Raw genomic sequence first — 8534 nt, forward strand, 5'->3', positions numbered from 1 at the left:
CTGTCCATTTGCCACGCACGTGATAACCAATTTATTCGCATTTTTTCGCTTCTTTTCATTTTGTTTTCTTATTTTTTCGAGCTGGGGCTTTTTTGTCTTCTAATTTGCACCTATTGCATTTTAATGGAAATTTTTGGTGCTTTGCATTGGACGCTCATAGATTTGAAAAGTGTCGACAGGAGCGGAAATGAAATGCTTCCTCCATGAATGCCACGTAACGAAGTCCAGCTGGAAAAAAGGGACATTTATCCAGGGCCAAGGCGGGGGAATGGAGAAGGCGGGGTTTAGGGCAGTTTGGGGCCTGCAATAAATATGAAGAAAATGTGGGAAATAATCCGCGCTAACATATGGCGCAGTTGATTAGCCAAAAGCGTTTAACATAACTCTGCTGCTGCATCCTGAGGCCCATCGGCTGCCACGCCCCTGCCCCCTACCCGTAAACTGCGGTCAACGTCGTTAATGAAGTATTTGCCACGTCGGCCTTCGCTGCGTTCATTCGCCCGGCCTTTTCATGCTTGACTTTTCGGGCAACGAATGCAATGCGATTCGACATTCGCCCAAAAACCTATAAATATCCAACGAACCGTAAGTGGATGTAAATTTAGCTGTGGGTGTAGCCTATAGCTGTATTTGTATCTGTATCTGTACATCAGTGTCCTCAGCTGCCAAAATATCTGCATCTATAACTAACAATGTATCTGTCCTTATGTCTCCTATCTGTCCTTATGTCTCCTATCTGTATCTGTATCTGTATCTGTATCTGTATCTGTATCTGTATCTGTATCTGTATCTGTATCTGTATCTGTATCTGTATCTGTATCTGTATCTGTATCTGTATCTGTATCTGTATCTGTATCTGTATCTGTATCTGTATCTGTATCTGTATCTGTATCTGTATCTGTATCTGTATCTGTATCTGTATCTGTATCTGTATCTGTATCTGTATCTGTATCTGTATATCTGTATCTGTATCTGTATCTGTATCTGTATCTGTATCTGTATCTGTATCTGTATCTGTATCTGTATCTGTCTGTATCTGTATCTGTATCTGTATCTGTATCTGTATCTGTATCTGTATCTGTATCTGTATCTGTATCTGTATCTGTATCTGTATCTGTATCTGTATCTGTATCTGTATCTGTATCTGTATCTGTATCTTATCTGTATCTGTATCTGTATCTGTATCTGTATCTGTATCTGTATCTGTATCTGTATCTGTATCTGTATCTGTATCTGTATCTCTGTATCTGTATCTGTATCTGTATCTGTATCTGTATCTTTATCTGTATCTGTATCTGTATCTGTATCTGTATCTGTATCTGTATCTGTATCTGTATCTGTATCTGTATCTGTATCTGTATCTGTATCTGTATCTGAATCTGAATCTGTATCTGTATCTCTATCTCTATCTCTATCTGTATTGGTGGTATTTGTATCTACAATCTGAAACATATTTCTATCTGTCTACTCAAAGCCGCAGCCTTCAGTTTGTTTGTTATTCACGCTTACTCTGTATTTACTATGGCAACTGCATTTGTATCTGTATCGCTGCCGGCAATCGTATCTGTATCTCTGTATGCATCTGTGACAGCCTCTATAGCTGCTTGGCCGTAATCTTGGTGCATTACACTCTCGCGGCCAAAACGGGCTGCGGCCACTTCCAGGTCAAGCAACTTCCTCAGTTCCGAGGTTATCCACGGCTGCCTCGACTGCTGACTCGGTTGATGCCTGCGCTGCCGCTGCCGCTGCTGCTGCCATAACTGAATAATTGTATCGCATACGTGACGATATCATTGACCCAAGGGTGCAGTTACCTTGCACTCCTGTCACTCATATACGTTTTGTACAAATACCCGGAGTGACAGTTTTACAATGGGGTATATTGGCATTTCAGAGTAAATGACATTTATTATAAATATTGGAGAGAGAAAGGGAGAGACAGAGGGAGATAGAGAGAGAGACAGAGAGCGAGAACAAGAGGCAGAGTAATCAAATGAATTGTGAAAAGTGAATAAGCCATTCGTGAATGCCATTCGTGATTTTTCTCAATCATTATCGATAAACATATAGCTCATAAATAGTTCGTACACCAGTAAATTGATCTTAAGCGTAAAGAGGGTAAGAGAGGAGAGAACAGAGAGAGAGATAGAGAAAGAAAGATCAAATTGCTCAGCTCAGCTACACATGATCTTCCCTAGAGATCGATAAAAATATACTATCTTACTAACAGTTTAAGCATACATTTACTTTTACTTTGCCCAATACCAAAGTCCATTCTGAATTTCCATAAAAGATCGTCGCAAAGTCTCTCAGCTGCACACTTCATAATTCTTGTGCAGTTTCAGAGCCACTTTAAAGACAAATTACGACTTGATTAAAAACATTGGCCAGCGTATTACGCCGTCTTCACAACCCGTTTTCAACGTTCTGACTGGTTTGGTTGTTTGTTTCGACAATGTGTTTCGCCTGGAGTCCATTGATCCGTTATGGTTGCGCCAGCCCTGGCGCAGAGGCTGTTTTTAACCTTGTTTGCCAGACAGTTATGGCCACCCCCTCTGCGATTCGACACGCCTGCCGCCTCCCCCAGCCCATCCCTTGTGCGAGAATCAACAGACAGCAGCACTCTCGCTGCTGGGCTGCTCCCAAAGAGATCATCGTCACACGCCCCGTTATGAGATGATCATCATCACGATCCGCCTGATCAGTGCTGAGCCAATGATGCATAAATTAAAAGAGCTGATGAAATTTGCCAGACGATTCGCATAAGCAGCCAAAAATGCATAAAGATATTACCAAAGAAACAGTTGACAAATGCGCAAAAAAAAAAAAATAATATACATAAAAACGAAAACAATTAACAAAATTAAACCAAAAGGGAGAAAAGAAGATAAGAAACTAAAATTATGCAGTTATTTTTACACGTTTCGTTGTTGGCATTACAAGGCGGCCGTGCCACGCCCACCACACAAATGTTGGCCACAAAGTCCAATTGGCTAGGCGCCCTGCCTTTGAGGCTATTTATAAAACAACAACAACCTCAATGTGAATAGCAATGAGAATAGCAATGCATTAGCCAACGTTTTTATTCTCAGCAGCTGTTAATTGACAGCCTGTGTATGGGTGGGGGTTGTAAGTGTATGGGTGGCTGTGTGTATGTGTGTGTGTGTGTGTCTGTGGGGGGCTGCCATTGCGGTAGGTTCGCGCTTGGCACACGCTGCGTATGATCAATACGTATACGTATTTGTTTGCTTTGTGGTCAAGACGGCGTATCACGCATACGACCCGTGTGGCCCTAGCATTGGCTTCCTTTGCGCTTCGCTCGCTTATCAAACGAGCCAATTTTAAAGTCAGCTTCGTATCGGCTCAGCTATTTATAGCTAAACGACTTGATGTACTGCTTCTTCTGCCTCCACTCATCGCAATTAAAATACCAAATTGCTCGTCTAGCGGATGCCCTGTAGCCAGTGTTAAAGTCCAAAAATGACTTTGTTTGATTTGCGATTTGTTTAGCTGGTGCTAGTTCAAGTTAGTATGAGCTCATGAGCTGTGCATATGCAAAAATTAATCTTAAGTGCTTAGCAATGAATATACAAATATTGAATATCAAATCTCAATTGTTCCATATACTATGTTAACTAGTCCATTTCATTTACAGGGTATGGCATTTCACCTAAATCTGTCGACAATATTTGTGGGCATCAAATTTGTTTTAAATTTTTGACTGATTGAAAGTTTTATTGATCAACTGATTGAGTGATGGGTCATTTCCTGCAGCAGCTGACGCACGTTGCACTCCACTTGAGCTGTCTCAAGGGTTTTTTTCTCTAATCTGAAGATCTGTCTGCGATCGTTAGCCAATACATGACATCATTCCAAAGTTCAAATCAATATTGCATTCACACAATAATTATTTTAGTTGTTGATGTTGTTGTTGTCATTGTTATTGTTGTTGCTGATTTGCGACCGGCCTGCTTTACATTTTTTACACTCATCGCTGGCTGGCTCAGGGTCTGGCGTCGGTGGTTCAACGGTTTCTCAATTTTGTTTTGCGCATTGACCTTTTTCGCTTGATTTTTTGCTGTTTGTTGCTTGTTGTTGATTTCGTTTTTGTTTTGCTGCAATTGTTGCTTCCTCGTCAACGCACAGTTGTCCTTGCCAAGTGCCAACGCCTCGCGGCACATGTTTCAAAAATGATCTTGAGCCTGGGTATTGCCTTTCAAGTGGTAATATATGGGTTCACAGTGCAACCAAACTTCTCTCTCTCTCTCTCTCTCTCTCTCTCTCTCTGTGTGTCGTGTCTCTCTCTCTCTCTCTCTCTCTCTCTCTCTTCATGGATCATCCGATCGATTTATGGCCCCCAAAGTCACAACACACGATGCATAATTTGCAAAAATATGTTAATTATATTTTGTTTGTGCCTTCCTTTTTATTCATTAGACTCTGCTTCTTCTACGTTTTGATCAAAAGCCGAATTAAACCACGCTGCGCGCACTCTTACCAAAATATATTTTTAATAATAATAATAAATATAAGGTTATGTATATATCTTGCATCTATTATGATATACCCTGTAAATAAAATGCAGGGCTCAGTTCGACTTTTAAATTTTGAAATTTCAATTATCTTTAATTATACTAGTTATCGATATCGATAGCTGCTGCTTTTTTGAGTAAACCAGCCCAGGTGGCAACGCTGGCTTTCGTTATTTTGTTACATGACAAATGTAACTACAATTTGAATAGACAAAACCTAATAAAAACAAATAATTAATGTACAAATATTTATAAAAACTGTCAATAATTAATCAAAATTAAATTTACTGGGTATTTGCGTGTGGTCAATTTTGGTTGGACTCATGATTTTTTTTTTTTTGTTTATGGAAACGCGTTGCGAGTTGCTAAAAATAAATAAATAATAAATAGAAGAAAATGTTGCTCGTGCTGCGATCAACAACAACAACAATAACACACAGAGAAAATGTGCTAAATTGTTGTTCGCAACGAATTACATGAGATTCGCTAGTGTCAAAGCCGAATCGTGATTTTTGGTGACCACTGTACCTGATTTTAGGCTGCTTGGCTGTCGTAGACGAGCAACAACAATTGATTGTTAATCGTAAACTGCGACTTTGTAAAACTTCATTGGGTTTCCTCTTGCTTTTTGCTATAAATAAATGTTTTACATATTTTGTAGCCGCCGTCTGCTGGCGAAGCTTTCAAACCCGGTCAATCAGACACGGCCTTAGCGCATTTGCGTCACATGCTATATGGAATTTGAATTTACCTATATGCTCATTAAAATGGGGCTTCGTGCCAATGCAGACCTGTTTTTTTTTGTTTTTTTTTTTTCTCATTTGGCCAAGCCAAGCCCAGCATAAAATGGCTACTTTTTGACCAGTTTGCATTCAAAAAATTCTCACAAAATGGCGGTAAAAATGGACTATAATTAAGAGAGAAACGTATTACGATTATTGAATCTGACATTTTTGTTGGAATTGGAAATTCGTATACACATTGTTAACAACAAATCAAAAAATCGAAAACTTCCATTTATAATCATAATCTTTGATTAGAGCAAAACTAATCAAAATTATTATTTAATTTCCATTATTTGGAACTATCTTACTCTAAGATTGTCTTTTCATTGATAGCTCGTAATTTGCCAAATTTTGCTTATATATGACAGCATGGACTCATTTGCTAAGGTTCACGTAGTCTAGCGAGTGAGCACTCAATAAATGCGTGGATACGTATTATCTGTCCACAGTTCTTGGCAGCGATAACGCCTCACCCACACACATATACGCACACACGCACACACACATTCATGGCTGTACTCATGGGTGATCGTCATGCGACTACATTCGTCACAGACAAACAAGAATATCGACTAAAGCACTTGAATAAAATGAAATTGTAGTTCGTCTCTTCAAAGGTTAAACCACAAAATACCCTGTAAAGTATTTATGAAAAGTTCATGTACTGTGTAGAACCATATCAAACAGAATAAAATACCCTGTAGAGTGTTTATGAAAAAGTACAGTCGAATACGATTTAAGTATGTATTAGGCTTAATACCACATTTGATAAGCTAAAGCGAAGTAACAGTAATCATATCAAAAGAGAGAACTTTGAAATCTTTTAGATAAAATTTTATTGGATTATAACAAGTTCAGCCCCAATACAAAGAGCTAGGCAGACCTTAATTAATCATCTCAGCTACTCCGCTACATCATAGCCATTTTGCTTAGTTACAGGGTATCAACAATAGCAAGACACTTTAAAGGTGTGCTTCGTTGAGTGTTCAAGTCTTGTGGGTGCCGAAAGCACTGCGCACTTGGTTTGTTTCCATTGTTGACAGACCGAGCAACGAGCCTCCAAAGGTTCCCACTGACAATAACAACAGCAACAACAGAGAGGAGCCGTAAATCAACAACACCAAATCCCAGGGGCAGTTATCGACCCACAGTCGACGAGGTCGACACTCAACAACGCCCCTTCAAGCTTGTCAACGAAATTGCAAACACACAGAGTCCACGTCAGAGTGGCAAAATAAATCCAAGATAAACCCAGTAATAATACAACTAATAATAATAGCATTGTTTTAATATTGATGACTGATGGGATAGGTAACAATTTGCAGCTGGCAGGTAGCTTTAGATAAAAGATTCAACTTCCTACATTAGAAGTTTTTTACTGACAGATGATTAACTCTATTCTTTGAGCATTCTCCGCTGTTTTCCCCATGTCCAACATCTTGTCGGCTGAGTCACTTGAATGTATTTCGCCACTTAGAATGTCTATTAGTCACTTTTGCATTGTGTGCAAAACAACGGTTTTTGATTGGTTAACAAAACATAGCCTAATAGACTTTCATTAAATAATTTACCAAACATTCATTGTTGTAACATTGTAAATCATTCAATTTGTCATATAAATTAAGTGGAAATTTCCAAATATTTAAGTGTATATACATATATATATAGTGGTTCCGATTCATTCAAATCCATAAATGCTAGAATTTCCAACTTATTAAGGAATTTGATAAGCTTAGTGTAACTCCCAGTTATGTAAAGAGCAACGATGTATTCGCCTTAAGTCTTCAGTATATACAATAAAAAATACTGAAAAGCCTAAAAGGTTCTTAAAACTCTAGTGCGGAGGAAGCACCGCTTATGAGATACCGCCTAATAGCTAAACAAATTATTTTCAAAGAACTTAATATGTAGAAATACTCTTAACTTTTAGCTAGACTAGAATTATTGACTGAACTAACTCTACTCGAAATGCCATGTTTATATACCCCATAGAAATTTTACTTATATAGGGGAAAATCACATTCCATTCACCTGTTCGTAGTGTACAGCAAAGACTCATTCAAAGCAACAATCTACTGATATTGCACTCAACAGCTGCATATACCCATTGATCAAGCCGCACCTAGTGGACATATCAGTAGTGCAAACGATTGAAAACATATTTGAGAGAACGTTCCGCCTTAGTTTGGGTCGCACGGCGATTTATGTGATGGAGCGCGATAAGCGTACGATCGGCGTATACGTTCCGGCAGTGATAAGCCTGACCACAGGCACGCCCATCTCAAATATGGGGCGTAGTGGCCATGCGCCGTCCAGCTGGTCAGCCTTATCATAGTTCCCGCAATGGGCTTGGCCTTTCACGGGGGAGACGCATCAGCCGTACGATTGTGCCGCGCGTCATGCAAATTATTGTGAATAACGCAATAAGATAGCTCGCTCTCTCGCTTCCTCACTGTCTATTGGCGAGACACTCCTTCTCCCTCTCTCTCTCTCTCTCTCTATTTAGCTGTTAATCTATTTGCGTTCACTCTCTTCCTCTCTCTTTTTCTCTCTCTTTCGTTGTGCTGTTCACGTTGACTTCACGTGCCAATCAGCTGCAAAATATGCGACCTCGTCATCATCATCGCTCTATCCGGCGTATTGGTCTACCTACCCTCCGTATACCTAATGCTCTATATGCTCTATATTTATTTCTGTCTCTGTTTCTACCATATTATCACATATATATGTATATTGTATACCATACAAAAATAAACAGAAGTCTATTAGCTCTTTGCAACAACCGTATAATTTATACGTCGGTAATTGTATTTCCGAAGTAGAATCTATATTTGATTTTGATCATTTTTCGCATAGCTATAAATATTCATTTTGGATATTCCATTTATTTATAAATAACTTGTAAACTTCAGGAGTTATAGATAATAAAATTAGCTAAGTGAGCTATCAATGAATCTATATATAAATGTTGAAAGAATAGAGTTATTAGTTAGCTAGTTATTGGCTAAAATTCTTTTGACTTAGGGTATCTACTAGTCGATCACACACGTCACTTATTTAGTTTTTCTTTTGATCACATTATTGATGTTGTTTGTTGATTTCCCATTATGAATGCTCACGATTCCCAATTGGTTTATAGTATGTATAATAATGTAGATGATCATGATCATGATGATGGCAACTACGTCGACATAGGCGAAAATAAAATATAATTATG

This window comes from Drosophila mojavensis, unplaced genomic scaffold (assembly GCF_018153725.1).
Source record: "Drosophila mojavensis isolate 15081-1352.22 unplaced genomic scaffold, ASM1815372v1 contig_36, whole genome shotgun sequence".
NCBI lineage: Eukaryota > Metazoa > Arthropoda > Insecta > Diptera > Drosophilidae > Drosophila > Drosophila mojavensis.